At 39.4% G+C, this 15,747-nt stretch overlaps 1 protein-coding gene across 4 annotated transcripts in view; it reads right to left on the reverse strand.

The window, feature by feature from the left end:
• Nucleotides 1-15,747, reverse strand: part of CPNE4 (copine 4) — a 225,821-nt gene that overhangs the window by 113,401 nt on the left and 96,673 nt on the right. The window lies entirely within an intron of this gene.

The raw sequence follows: 15,747 nt of genomic DNA on the forward strand, positions 1-15,747 counted from the left end.
TATTTACATCACAAGAATCTGATGGGTTACACAGTGTTTATTCCTACCTTGGAGTCTTACAACTTGTAAAGAAACATCATTAAATCTATATTGCTATTTCTTTTAAAAAAAAGTGCTTATAGATTACTTTCTAGTTCTCTTAAGATGTAGTAGTTGCGTTTCCTATTTTTGAAATAGGTGTTTGTTATTTTTCATTATGATGCATCATTGATGACAACATAAGCAATGAAGCAATTTCCTTTTTTCCACTCTCTTTGCCCTGGCACAGAAAAAAAACTTTAATAATTCTGTAAGATTAAAGGAACTGATCCTGAAATGAAGTAGGACTTGGGCACATCCGTGACTAGATAGGAGGTGGCTGGTGTGCCATGGAACAGACAAATTAAATTGCTCAGAGGAAGAGTGATGAGATTCTTTGTCTGATTCCTGATCAGGAACATCTGTTGGGCAAAAAAATGACAGCTGCTTGCTTCACTTTTCAGAGTTTATAATGCATTAGCCTTTCTAGTAGTTATCAGCAAGGACACAAAGAGTAAAGCAAATCAAAAACAGGTTAAAAATGAACAGTTCCTGGTAGAACAGATTTATTTTAGTGCTCATCAAAGGTGTCAGATTGACAGCTCTGACAGCCGAAATCCTTTAGCTAATCATCAAACAGATGCTACCACTCAAGGAATAGATGCAAACCAGTGTTACCATTGCTGCCTTCTCACACAGCTGTGTCAATGTGCTCTAACTATGCCAGGATGAGACCATCACAAAGAGGAAAGAAAGCAACCTTACTTGCATATTCATTCTTAATAAATTTGCATAGACTACCTGAAAATTATGGGTTTGACATCAGTCATGCAGAGAATAATAAGAGTAATATAAGGTGGGAAAGGATACCAGCCACCTTCATTCAGATGCTGGTCTATCTCAAAAAATGTTTTGTTATCTCCACTAGCAATCAGTATGACTCCAAATCACTATTACTGCTACAAGGAGAAATATTTCTTATGTTAGATAATGATGACTAATAAGTTCACTGAGACATTCCTGAGACCTAAGTGAAAAGTGTTCTTATTCACTTCAGAACAATGCTTATCTCACGAACTAGTGCTCCATCAGACCCATTAATCAAAATATTTAAATTAATGGTTTTAAATCTTTTTTATAGCCACAGCAATCTCCTAAACTCACTCCTTGTGTAAAAACTGTCAATTCAATAGCATCATTTTAATTGCTTCATTGGTCCAGCAGATCTCAGGCAGTAACTGAAGTTTCTGTTACTGTTTCACTTCATCTCTTCCTTTCTGCTGGAAAGGGTTCTCCACTGTGAAATACATCAAGATTTACACTTGCAGTCAACACAGGTTAAATATGTGGCTGCTCAAGGGAGTAAAGTGCCTGAAAATGGAGGCACAGGTCTTCACAGGGACATTAAAAATTTTAGTCTCACACAGAGATAAGACATTGTTTGCTTTTTCAGCCTGTGATTGACGGACATCCTTCCCTTGACAGACATCGTACTGAAATATAGCCATTTTACTGAATTTCCCCATCTTCCCACATTATTGAGATGATACATCAAGCCAACATGTCAGAGCATGGGATTACATGAGAAAAATCTGTATCGAAAGAAGCAATGCCAACAGCTCCACAAACAATACAAAATTCTTTGTGCCTCCCTCAGCCATCAGCTATAGCATTAACCCCTATTAGACCACCTTGGCCCCAGTCTGCTTTGTCAGCATACACAGCTACTCCTTCGCTAGATAGTCAGGAAGCATTCTCAGCATGGGAAGCCCAGCTCCATTCCCTGGCTTTGATTACTGTGCAGCAGGGCTGAACACTGAGAACCTGTTGGAGTGACTCGTGATGAAGAAGCAGTGGCAAACAGAACAGCTCAAAAAATTCCCCAACTCTCATGGAACACTCTGGTTAGGAGATGCTGCATAAACACAAGGTTTAATGTCCATTTGATTCCTGTCACTTTTTAAAGGCTGTTCTTTCTTCAGTATTCTTGCTCTCATATTCAATCATAAAGCCTCTCTTTAGAAATGCTGGATGAGTGTGAAACCTTAATGAAAACTGGTGAAAATACTATTTATTGCCAAGTGCATTTTCATGCTGATAACTATCAAAAAGTTCATGATCTATGGGGCTGCAGACACTTACAAAAACAAAACAAAACAAAAGAAAAAAAAAACAAACAAAAACAATCTGACCTGGTTTTTTCTACAAGTTACCCTAATACCTGGAGGACCTGTTTAATTTCAATCAAAATATGGTGTCATCCTCCATGCTGACCCAAAATACGGGTTCATAGCAGTCTGACAAGATGTCAGCCTCAAGCCATATGACCTTAGTCCTGCTGTCACCCAAAATCACTTATAGCACTTTCACTTATATGGATGATGAAGGCTCAAATGCTTAAAGAAAACACAGTGTAGCTTTGCCCAGCCTCATTAACTCAGCACTCAGGAAGTTACAATTTCTCCACATAAATGTTTTCTAAAACATAATGAAGAACACTAAATCTCCATTACTTTTGGAGAAGACAGCTTTAAAATCCAATAACAGTATGTTATAAGCAAGTGGAACTTACACTTTTGTTCTTGTTTCAGAAAACCCTAATCCTGACGAGATGCAGATTTTTCAACAGGACATGGACAGGGGTCATGGCCACAACTTCAGGATTTGCTGATGCCTGACATATGAGCCATCTGTTATTTTGGGACTTTGCTAGAACAAGGAATTTCTCCAACTCACTGAAGCAGAACAAATTTTCAAAAGAAACAATTGACAGCTACATGCACCTTTGGGCTGTTTCAAGAGGTAAAACTGACCTTAAAAAGAGCAGCGTTCATCCGACACCACGATCCGAACATCTGCTTCATGGTGCAGCTTCATCTGCACTTTCCCTTCAAGGACAATTTAAACAGAGAAAAGGACTTGCATCTTCACCTCCTGGGATGGACTCACACTGCTTTCCCTCTTCATCTCTTTAGGTCCTTGTCACTTCACAGAAGGTGGCACCCTGCTGAGTAGCCAGGATTACTTGGCAGGCCCATCTGGATGCAGCCACCCTGTGAGATTCCCCTTGGGGAACTATGAATGACATACAAACACCAAAGTTGGCATCCACAGTGCAAAGTGCCATCTCAACAGCAGGAATTAAAATATAGGAAAGAAAACGGGCCTTCTGAATCCTCTTGTCAAACTCGCAGGGAGTTGGATGCTGAGTTTGAAAGCTGGTTTCTCTTTGTACTGTTGACATGGATGGACAGTTGTCAGAAATGTTTGCCTGTTTCCCTGTTTGCCTACCATCACTGCTGAAGAACTGCAAAACTGTCTTTGCAGTCAGATAGCACCAAATCAAAGAAGGCACAAGGACAGATGAACAAATACTAAAATTCAGGTTTCTTATGCTGTTTATATCTTTTTTTCTGTGAGCTGCTGAAAAGCAGTGAGTTTTGCAAAACTGTGATAAATATGGTGTCTTCTGAGAACTGAGGAAGCAGTTCTTTATCCTAGAAAAAAAATCACTGACAAAGTAATTCAATGGTTGAAGTATCGACTAGGGATCTCCACTCCATCTTCCACCATTAGTTGAGAAGTGAAGCCAAGGGAAAAGATCTAGCCCAAGGGGGATTTCTAATCATCTTCTATCAAAATTAGATGAAGTTTAAGCTATTGCATATACAAGGATGAACAAAGATTACATAGAAGCTTAGTGTCACCTGGTATCTAGAGCTTTCAAGTGATCAAAAAACCAACTTTCTCACTATGTTCTTGGAAATCAGGAAAATGGGGAATTGTCTACAGGACTCAAAGCTCTGCACCTCGAGGCCATGCTTGAGTATTTAGCACAGATTAGTGATGTGGAGAACTCCATGTCCCACATAGATAATTGGTATCTATCTGTTCTCCACTGTATTTCTAGCAGACATGCAACTAGCACAAAAGAAACACATCTTCACTGGTTGTTTCTCGGCATCTTTGAGGTGAAGAGCAGCCAAGGGCCATGAAGAACTCACTGTGTTCTCACCAAAATGACAATTTTAGGAGGAAAATTTTAATCAGGCTTACAAAATGATATAGCTGCTTCATGAACTAAGGAAGATCTTTGGTCTACAAAATGATGGTCTGAAAATTAATATGGGTGCTGCAGTTCCTTCGGTGTTTATTGCAAAAACCTAGTTGAAGAGCCATAAAAATGTGAATTCCATTAAATAGAGAAAGTGTGTGCCACCAGAATGTGTTTTTTGTGGTTGTTACATTTTTAGCAATTTCTTAGTCCAACAATTTGACCCATTGTTCCTTATATATTTTAGAGGCCAACAAGGGAAAACCAACAGGCTCTATTTTCTACAGAAGTCATTATAAAATGCTGATTAAATCTAGTAAAATCACATTTGTCAGCTGAGATGACAAAAAGTCCAGAGGTGAAGTGGTAGCATTATTTTTAGGTCATCTGAATCTTAACAAGACTGAAAATTTCCATGATACAGTACCTTACATGAAAATTTGATACCAAGCAGAAAGCAATTTACACTTTGCTTGCTGGTTTCCGAGAAAGTTAATAATATATTTTTTATTATTCACAGTGCTTTCACAGCACTGCTTTCAAGCACTACTTTCACAGCACTGCTTTCACAGCACTGCTTTCACATTTCTATCCCACAAATGATAAGTTATTGAAAAGGTCACCATAATTTATGGCCCTTATTTTCAGTTTAATTGATGATTGAAAACAGTGGAATGAAATCAGTAGATCCTTAATTCTTTTCAGGCTGTAGAGTTCAGGCCTGAGCAAAATCTTCTCAATGTCAGCAGAAACCTTTTGCCACAGGCTGGCTTGAAGAGAAGCATTTAATGTGAACGGCCTTTAAATTATTTGCAATTAATTTCTTTTATTTGTGTATCTATATAAGTATTAGATAGCTTATAACCCCCTAAGTCAGAGCCATGAAGGCCTGCTTTCCAGCACTGGAAAACTAATACATAGAAATAGCCCAGATAACTGAAATTACAGGAAAACCAGGATTATAATTTCTTAGTTGAAAGTTCATCATTAAGAAATCCCATTTCTCTGCTGACAGCCACTGACCAGCCTCTGCTTGATTGCTTTTACTTGCTCAGTTACTTCTCATTGCTCTGAAGCAGGAAGCAGATAATTTATTATATACACTAAGTAAAAATTCTGCCAGAAGTTCACAGATGGAGTTGCCTTACATGTTCACAGCTTTTAAAAGAAGAGAGAAATGAGATTGTTGGTAGGTACTTGCATGTGGTTTGTCTCATTCACTCAGAAACAACATTCACAATAGCTCTAACAGTCACTGCACAGTCACTCAGTGCTAGCACTTGAGGGCCTGTACTGAACCCTGTCAGACTTGAAGCCCGTGCAGGTTTCAGGGTCTCATCTGAGCAACTCCTAGCTCTCACAGCTAGAAAACATGAAAAAAACCCCATGGGTGCAATACAGGTCAATTCTAGTGCCAGGCAAATTGTGGTGACGTTGTTAAGGAAGAGAATGGGGAGTTTCACGGGATTGGAAAGAATGCTGCTCAGTCCCCAGTATGATGAAAGCAGGACTGAAATTGGTTGAGAGCCCTTGTGCCAAGGGAATCACTGGTTTTCTGGAACAAAAGAGATCTCTGAGGAAGCTACAGCAGTCCCCTTTAGTTTTCAGACCATGTGTAGTTGTCATCACTGATTTCCTTGGTAAGCCTAAGCTTTCTAGGCTGCATAAAAATACTGGAGAAGTGCATAGGTATCCCTCCCACTCACTGTCCTTCTGGAAAGCTCAAATACAAGAGAAAAAAAGCAAGAGCTCTGCTAGCGCATTAATGTACAGTCACACTGTTCGTGACTGATCTAGCTACCTGATTTTAGTTTACTCTCCTCTGGAAAGGAATACTTTAATTTCATTCATATAGTTCTGGGTGTTAGAGAACACCAAGTCTTCTCAGCTTAATGTCATGAAACCCAAATATTTTGGGCCAGAGTGGTAATTTTAAGACACTGTATGGACTGCTATGAAAGCAAACATATTAAAATTGTTATCTTGTTGGACTTTAATGTAATTTCCTTGGATTTTTAACTGTTTTTCTGGTAACATGACTACTGGGACTCCAGCTGCATCACAGGCAGTGAGTCATAGCTGTTGTGTCCCTTAAGAAAAGAAATGATAAGGCATATTACAGGGAAAGAGTGCAAACATGAACTTGGGTTAAACAAGAAGTCAGGTTAAACAGAGGTTTGACAAAAATTTTGCCTAGAAAGGTTTGAAAATTAGCCAGTGGCTGCTCCTGGACACCAGACTCTGTCTGCTCTGATTTAGACCAGAAACACTAACTTTCATGCCTCACACCATTGGGGACCATCTGAGCCACCAGGCCACTGGTTATTTCACATGGCTCCCTCTGCATTCTCTTCTCTATACATTATAAAATACTACATCTCCCAGAGAAACACATTGCAACCATGTCCCACCACATGACTTTAACTTTCCTGGCTAAGAACGCCTTAAAATGCCAAATACAGCTTTCGTTTTCTTGACACATGAATGCAGTGCCATAGCACCGGAGGCACGGCAATGTCGGCCGAGCCCCAACAACACCAGCGTCACCACAGGGCGTGTGAGGGCAGGAAGGGACACCAGGCCAGAGGCACAGCAGTGCCTCGGGGTCACGCTGGGCTGGGCTACCAGTGAGCCCCAGTGGCACACACACACATCAGGGACTGACCCCTGAGCCAGCCTGGCCTCTTGGGCTCTCTCTGTCTTGGCTCAGCTGCTGGCACTGCGCTGACTCTGCTCCATCGGCCAGATCTACGCTGGGAAGCACCCATGGACAGAGGGGGTGGTGAGCTGCCGAACTAAGATCAGATCCATGAAGAAGCTTCTTGTCGGGAAAGGAGGAAACCCCAGACTGTGTTATCTGCAAAAGTTTCCTCTCATGGCCTGGCCAGTCCAGTCGCAGGGATGCTGGGGAAAACATGTGAGCCAACTTTAATTTGCCTCCTGTGAATTTAGATTTGACATAAAGCCTGGAATAACAAAGAACTCCAGCCCGGACATTTCAACTGAAGAAAAATATAAATGCTGCCACTTCTCTGAGACCAACTGCAGAACTTCCATGGGGGGAAAAAACTGTAAAACATGAAGCTTTTCCCCATCTATTAACCTTGGGCTATAAAGGACAATACTTCTTCTACCAGCTGCTGCACTGTGAATATTCAAGCCAGTTTTGAAAAGCCAGTTGCAGAACATCTCAGTGAACCTGAAAAGCACAGTGTCTCTTTAGAGCACATCATTAATGTAGCATCAATTAAGGTTTTTCCAATGAACAATGATTAACTGGACTGAAAAGTGAAAGGACCATGATAAGGTAGAGAGATAGCACTGCCTTTTCCATAAGATATTTTACATTATCTTACATTTAACAGGGGAGCACTTGTAATTCTGAATTCTTTTGTGCAACATTTTGAGTCCAGCTAGAGATAAGAAGGACAAGTTTGAAGAGAGAATGTCAAATCAGCTATGCATAATAGATTTGGGAAACTTCTTGACAAGCAGTGGAAGCTCCTGCAAAGCAGTACAAGGATTTAGCCTCCAGGGTAGGCTCCCCCCAGGGGTTAAGAGGTCGCAGTCTTTTGGCCCTCACTATCACTTTAGAGAGTAATGATCATGCCTCAGCAGAGGGCCCTTTTTTCCATATCCCTGCTTAAGCCATGAAGGTTTCTTCAGAATTAGCTATGAGCTATCACTAAGAGGTGATCTAACACAATACCCTCTTGGGTACTGAAAAGTTTAGGCTTACATTCCAAATAACTAGTTTCTCTTATAATCTTCTATAAAAAGCTTGAGCATCTGCACATACAGTTTCCTAGTGAGGAAGCCCAGCAAACTCCTTGACTCCCTCTGCACAAGGCCAGCATCTACAGAAGCTGATATTCTGGAGGTCACACCTTCCAGAGTGACCATGGCCATGCACCAAGCTGTGTTTTGCAGCAGGTAGCAATAAGAGTTCCTGCACCAGATTACCTCCTGCAGGGTCATTTAATAGAGACAAGCAATGATTATGCCAACGCCCTTTATCTTACTCTGGTAAGATTTATGAGCCTTAACAATCACATAAAATTGACAACTATAGAATTTTTGGGATGAAAGAGTGCATCTTCTGAGGTACTCAACACATCCTGACCCCATCATAAGCAACACAGAAGGACGTAATAGAAATCACACAGTGGCAGGAGATACCCATGTGCTGTGCTTCCTTGTATATTTAACAACTACAAGTAAGCATAAGTTACATTTAACAAGCACAAGTGCATAATGACCTGCATCAACTCATGGGATAAGGTGATATAATTCACTCAGCTGTGATTACACTGGCATAAGAAAGAAGAGAATTAATTTTTTCACTGAAAACTCTTGAATGCCACCTCCAAGCTGAGCCTTGAAGCCTCAATCTTTCTTTACTTGATATCCCAGATACAGCCCAGATATTCAAAGACCATGATGATTGCCATTTACTATTCCACAAATTTCATTTGATGTTAAGAGCTTCAATCAAATCTTAATTTACATGTCACTGAGGACACAGGCGTTCTGCAGAAGACAAAACTGGTCCTTCGAAGTGGTAACAAAAATACTCACATATTTTACCATTTAGCTCCACTCCTAATTTGCCATGAATTGCTAGCAAGAAGTTTAGTGCCTGGCAGCTGTCTGAAAGTCAGAGCACTATGCAGCCATTTGGAAGTTCCTCAGCCATATCTTCTCCACACAATTTCCCTCACAGGTTAGAAAGCGAGCCTTGGGAATACAGGTTTTCATTGAAGCAATTTCATTGTTATTTGATTACTCTTTTTAAATTTGTTTCTATGGAGAAACACAGTTTTGTTGATTATTTCTATCCAAGAAGGGAGAGTTTTTATGTGTCAAATGCTTAGCTACTTTTCCCCTTACAGATGATATTTTAATGTCTCTCGATAAGCTAATTTTTAAGTTCTTTACTGTAAAATGAAATTGTTTTTAATATTATTTTCATTCACAATACAACAGATGACCTTGCCTGCATGACAGTAACAAAAAATGCAAAAAATGGACTATGATTTAAAATTTGCTAAGCACCTGATGGTAGAGTTTTTCAAATGCTATTGCTTGGGAATCCTCAATTCATGAACAGAATACTGTACTCAGACAATTAGATTCTGCTACATCGTGAGGCTACAAAGAAATTAATTTAAACTTACTCTAACCAGGATGCAAAGCATTTATTTGCTAATTCCATCTTTCATTACTCCAAAACTAACTTCTAGAATTAATTTTTAGTACAGACAGATAATCTCACATACAGGGCTCCAGTCTTCTGCAGCATTTACAGTCATGTTTCTTCTCTTCCTGATGTCCTGGAGGACAAAAGATTTAGCAGATTGACAAATATGTTCTAGTGTCAGCCCATTGGAACAGCAGGGCAGACATTTGCTGTTGCTGAACAGCAGTTAAGCCTGCACAGAGACCTTTAGAAGTGAGAAGTGTTCATGGTGGCACAGGACTGATCAGGGGAGAAATCTGACAATTTCTCATAATTTACACATAATTGAGAACAGAGAAACATCAGGTGATGGGATGATCTTTGCTTCCTGAGTATCAGTAGGGCTACATTATACTACATAAGAAGTCTATGCTGCTTCAGTAATTTCCTCTTTAATTAACTGACTATAAAATGTATTTTGATAATTTATTTATCTTGAGAAAGATTTCCTGCCTCATACACCCAAGTAAGTTAAGCATAACTAATATAGATTCTCAGATGGGTTAATGAATTATGTCAATTGATACAGGCATTAGAAAATTAATTTTCTAATGAAGCACTCATAATTAAAGATTTAATAATTTGTTTTTAATGTTGTATTTCAACTGCTCAATCAATTATATAATGGAGTCATTACAGCAGAAAGGCAATGTACTATTACACAAAGTACACAGTGCTTTACCAGTTTTTCCTGAATTCCTATACCAGAAATAACAATTTACAAGGTCCATTTAAACCAGTTTGAGTTGTCACAGACAGCTGGGGAATTTGGACCATGTGTTCGAATGACAGCCTAGAAAAATAACAGATTTGTTGTAACTGAAGTCTATCATAAAGTATCTCATTCTTTCTTTTACACATGGATCTTTTGAAGCTTCTCAAAAGGGTTACCATTTGCTGCAGCCATGGCTTCCCAACTGCTTGATCCACTACGCAGGCACATCAGTGGAAGCCTTTCTGTGAACTACTGCAAAATCCAGGAAAATAGAGTAGGGCATTGTTCTTCTCCCAGTTATACTGACAAGCACACATTCTGGTATTGAATAGTACAAAGCTAATTAGAAGTAGAGAGCAAGTTTAGCTGAGTTGTGTTACAGGCTTGCAGACAACATCCTATCAGACTCCTGACTTGGGACCTGTTTGGTTTGTACTGCAAGGATCTCAGTGAGTTAAGGTTTCTGTAAGTATCTGGTCATATCTAATTCAAAATGGTTTCTGAAAAACAAGAACATTGTAATGAAGCCTCATATACATGCATGCTATACAAAAATGCATAAGCTCAATCTGAGATGACCACAAATTTCCCTTCCCTGAGAATGACTGGTGCCTGGGATACACTACATACAGGGATCTTCTTTACTACATCTGACTTGCCTACACAACCACCACAGACAATAAGCAGCTAAAGCTGCTTCCTGTAATGGCTTCAGGTCCTCCTGGAAAGTGTTATGACTTTCCAAGAGTTATTTGTAAACAATATGTCCACATACATCACATGCAGCACACATACACAATATGTCCCTCTTAAATTCACTGTGATTTATAAAATTGACTAGTATACGCATAGTTGTGCAGAGGTACAAATGCTCAGAGCATACCAAATCCAGCCTGGTACAACTCCTGGCAACAGCAGGGATGAAAAATGTGGACTTTTTTTTCAACTAGTGAGCAGAAGATTTGATCATAAAAGACAAGTGTTAGTCATTCATTACTTCCATTGAGTGCAAGTAGTCCATGTATCTACTCTTGTTTCCTACTATCATGCTCTACATGTTGCAAGTACAGTTTTATGGGTGTAAATTATACATGTTTCACCAGGATTCGGTTTCTGTATATCCCACCATGAGATCTTTCAGCCCTGGCACTCAGGGGTTTTAACTTAGAATGGAACAGCCAACAAAGAGAGCACAACACCCTGTGCAAGACACTGTCCACTAGGAGGGTGGTCAATACAGATATGCAAGAAACCTAGAGCAAAGATATCACAGAACAGTCAGATCTAAGCACCCTTCAGACAAACCCCATGATAATCCCAGGAAGCCCTGTGAAACTCCACATACTACTGGCCACAATAAATAAGCAGTGCCAGCAGGATTTGGTCCTCCTGGTAGACTTTAAAACTGAGCTATGACTGAAGCTATGAAGAAGTAGCCTTGTAGCAAGGCAGGTTTTGATGGAGATTTGTCCATGTGTAGTTCATGGCTTCCCTTCGGAGGGCTGTGTAAGGATGGCTTTAGGGACAGACACATAGACATAAAAAAAACAGCTTCAAAATGAAAACACTGCCCAGGCTCCTCTGACTCTGAGAATAGAGACAAAACACTCAGCACACCCTAGCAGTTCAGTGTGCTCAGACCATGAAAGAGGATCCCAGTTCCCACAGTGTGCATGCACAGCCCACCTGGGGTTACAACCTGGTGGCTCAGAAGGAGTCAGTCCTGCCCAAGGCTATTCACAGCCCTCAAAGGTTCCTGCCCCTGCCTTCTGCTCTGGGAGACCACTGCAGTGGAATGTGCCAAATTAGTTACTAAGTAATTTTCATAAGCCATTTGGTCTTTATGCATGGGGTCCTAAAATTTGATTTTGCTGACACTGCTGAAAATCTATGAGTTGTGTCAGGGATCAAAGGCATCACCAAGAGCCATTTTGGCTAAAATTTCCTGATTTTTATCCCCTTTTTAAAAAAAGAGCAAAAAATTAGTGTAGCTAAATATGATCATGTATATTCTTGTCCCAAGAGAATGCTAAGCTTGACTCACAGAATTATCACATTTGGCAGTGAGGCTCTTTCACTTTTAGGGGCTGTAAAACTGTAATAAGCCACAGAAAGCTTTGATTGGATTTCAGTTCTCTCTCTGTGTATTTGAGGTCTTTTCCTGATACCAGTAATATTGAAGTCAACAAAACTCAAATATGTATTTTCATGTCTTACTAAACAATGGAAATGAAAAGCAACAGAAATCAGCAGCACTATCATGTATCTGTAGTGTTAAATTTGTCTCTTTGCATAAAATAGATGGCATTTTATAAACTGGCCTTTAGGCAATTTGATCACTGATGGGATTCAGGGAGCTTGCAAGCTACATGTGTAAGAAATCCAGCCTGTAATCCATTCCCTATCAATCTGCCATGTGTTTGGAGCTCCAGGTGACAGCCCTGAAAGACTCCTAAACATCCTGCACTAAATGACTCATCCCAACACAGCACTTCAGCCTAAACATGGAGTCCATTCTTCTTGCACATTGAGAAACAAAAGCAGGACTTGGTTTCTGCCAGGTGGAAGCAGTGACATTAGTGATCTAGCAGAGTGATGTGCCATGCAATGGGGAGAAGAACAGGTGAATAGCTACCATGGCTAGAGGAAAAAAAAAGGCTTGGGAAAAGTGAAAACTCCCATTATATAACCAGGAGTGGAGTATTGTTCATCCTGCTATCTTATTGCATTCCTGCAGAATAATAAGATGGCGGTATGAAAGAAGAATTACTACAGACATGCTGATCTCTTCAGCTTCAAATAGAGAGGAACAACTGCAGTAGATACCAACCACGCCAAAACATGTCAGTATTCAAATACAGTAGAGACAGAAGTGGTCTTCAAACATTCTGCATCTCCGGAAGGCCAACTTGTTTTAAATCAAGAACTACTCCCTTTAATAAATTCCTGCTGTAATTTTTTGGTAGGAGAATCCTCCTGTTTACTCAGAAGAAAGTAGTTCAAGGAGAATGTCTTTCTTCATCTAGACACATTGAAAAACAGGAAGAAAATAGTACAACCAATCAATTATTCATTTAGGTCGAGTCCTGTGGTTTTACCCCTCTTTGTCTACTTCAGACTTCTAGTTTTGCTTTTATTTTATTACTGGTAAAGAATGACTTCAAATTTCTACCAGTTAGCAGATTTGATTTTTGTCTCTAACATCACTTCCTGCATTTGCACAAAACAATTTTTTTAGGGCTAAATGTATTTAGCAGTGGCCTTTCACTTCAGGCATCTTTGTTTTAGCATCTTCCCATCAAGATCTGTACGGTCTGGTTTTTAAGGCTGCTGTGTTCCTGGTGCTCCAACTGATTCCAGCAAGGACTGTAAACACTCAGCACTTTTGAAGGTCAGATATAAAGTGGTGAATAGTGGCACAGGCACAGCCCAGCTTGGAGGTTTCCCACAAGAGAATGTAGCTCCTGTGAGCCATGGGGGAGCACGGGGGCTAGAAAAGCAAGAGGATTGCATGAAATTTGTCCTGAGAGTTACACCAACTTGTGCAGGAAGGCTGCTGAGAGTGATGGAAGACAGGCCAGGGAATTGATAAATGCATGGAAAACTTAGAGTAACTTTCTCCATCCTGCAGTGTTTCTAACTGCAAGAATCATGAGTTTTGGCACCTCTCATAAAGATCCCCACTGCAAAAATAACTTAAAGTTTTCTTAATTGAAGCTATTTTCTTTGTGGTTTTGGGAAAAGTTCTGAACTATAAGGAGAATTATCTAGTAATTTGAAAATTGGATGATAACAAAAAACTAAAATGGAGGTAACATTGATTTTTCTTAATCCTTTTCATTTTAAATATCTCATAAGCTGGGAAAGTTGATGCAATGCCCTGAAATGCGTGAACTTGGTTTTGTTAAACTTTGTAATTCCTGCTGTAATGCCATGATTGGTTGGGTCACATGTAGGGAATAATGCAAGGATTTAATGCTTTTAGGTTTTGGTATCTCAGGTTTGAAACTCTGGCGTAAACTGCCAGAGCATAGCATCCTATTTGGTCCTGTGACTTACAATTTCTTGGATGAGCATGAAACCATTAGTGAAAATTAAAAAACAGAGCTGGCAGCCACTACAGCTACGGAGCCTTGCTGAAAAACGCATATGTATTAGTGACTCCTCATTATAATTCAAATTGATTTAATGCTAGCTACCAAAAAATATCTGCTAGAAGTTGCATGCAACCATCAGGATGCCATTAGTAACCTAATCCATAGCAGTCTGATGGTTAATGAACCTTTTGGAATGTAAATCACTTATCTCAATTTCAGCATCAGTCTTGGTGCAGGGAAGGACAATCTTCTGCTAATCCAGCTCAGCACTAAAAAAAAGTTGGGATTTTTCCATTAACTACATAATGATGTTCCAGAGAAATCTAAGTGTTAATACAAAATTGTGGAAACATGGCTGTACAAGCTCCTGCCATAAAATGTTTAAGGGACAGGTACACCAAAACACAGAGAATAGCTGAGAAGAAAATATTTCAGCCATGATTCCATTAGGGATAACAAGCTGCAATCCTTATGGTGCAAACAACTTTGATGAATCAGATACATTGCATCCACAACTCTGCAGAATGAATATTGGTATATGCACTGTTTATGAAATAAAAAAAAAAAAACAAAAAACAAAATCAACCCATTTTAAATCAAAAACTATAAAACAAGACACATGAATTAGAAACTCTATCTGTTGCTTCATTTCTTCCCATGATCCCAGCCTTTATTTTGTCTTCATAGACTCTTCAAGGCAAGAACTGGCTCTTCTAAGATATGGTGGGGATGTTTCTATAATGTAATTCAGGAGCAGATTATTTCCTCACAGGCACTCTTATAACAGGGGTGGAAGATTTAAGGACATCCATGCAGCTGCACCCTTGTCAGCTGATGTGGAACTGTAGATCACGCACATCAGTTATAATAGGGCCTAAACTGTTTAAACATGTTTAATACTGCTTCCCTGCCAGTAAATCCATGCTTGGTACATGAATATTCAGAACATATGTAAATCCACAATGCAGAAAGATGGTCTTCAATCATTGCTAAGCTTTTCAGTGCTTCTACATATACTACAAGAGCAGATTTGTTGTCATGCCTTTTTTCCAAAAATGTCCTTTATTTTTATTCATAGCCTGCTCTATTTATTCAATGAAAATTGTTTATTGGCGTATATATTAAATCCTCCAGACTTTGCAAGGCTTGTCAGAAACTAAATTTCCATGGCATAGTAGGTAATGCTGCTAGTTTAACCCTGATTCAATAATGCATTTATGTGCCTCCTTTCATGCAGGCTCAGAGTTCTCCTATTTTAATGGACGAGCAGACTGCAAAAAGGTAATGAAGTACCTAAGCGTTTTGTGAATTGGAGCACTTCATAATTCTTTAATTATGTAGCAATGTAACTCTTAAAAGTCTTCTTTTTTAACAGTTACAGTACTGCTGTTTAAATAGCATACGAGTCCTGTTTAATTAGCTATTGCTAGGTAGAATTTTTAAAACCTTTCTGAAATTACAAAAACCCAACAGTTATTTCAATAGTTTAAATCAAGCTTATTTTTGTTCGCTATGGCTATAATTGGGCCTATGTTTAGTAAAGCTCCACAAAAAATGGCAGAAGTATTTTCCTAAATGTTTGAGCACTGCTCATTCTATCAGGAAAGCTTTGCTTTTGTTTATT

This window comes from Vidua macroura, chromosome 1 (genome assembly GCF_024509145.1).
Source record: "Vidua macroura isolate BioBank_ID:100142 chromosome 1, ASM2450914v1, whole genome shotgun sequence".
NCBI classification, from domain to species: Eukaryota; Metazoa; Chordata; class Aves; order Passeriformes; family Viduidae; genus Vidua; species Vidua macroura.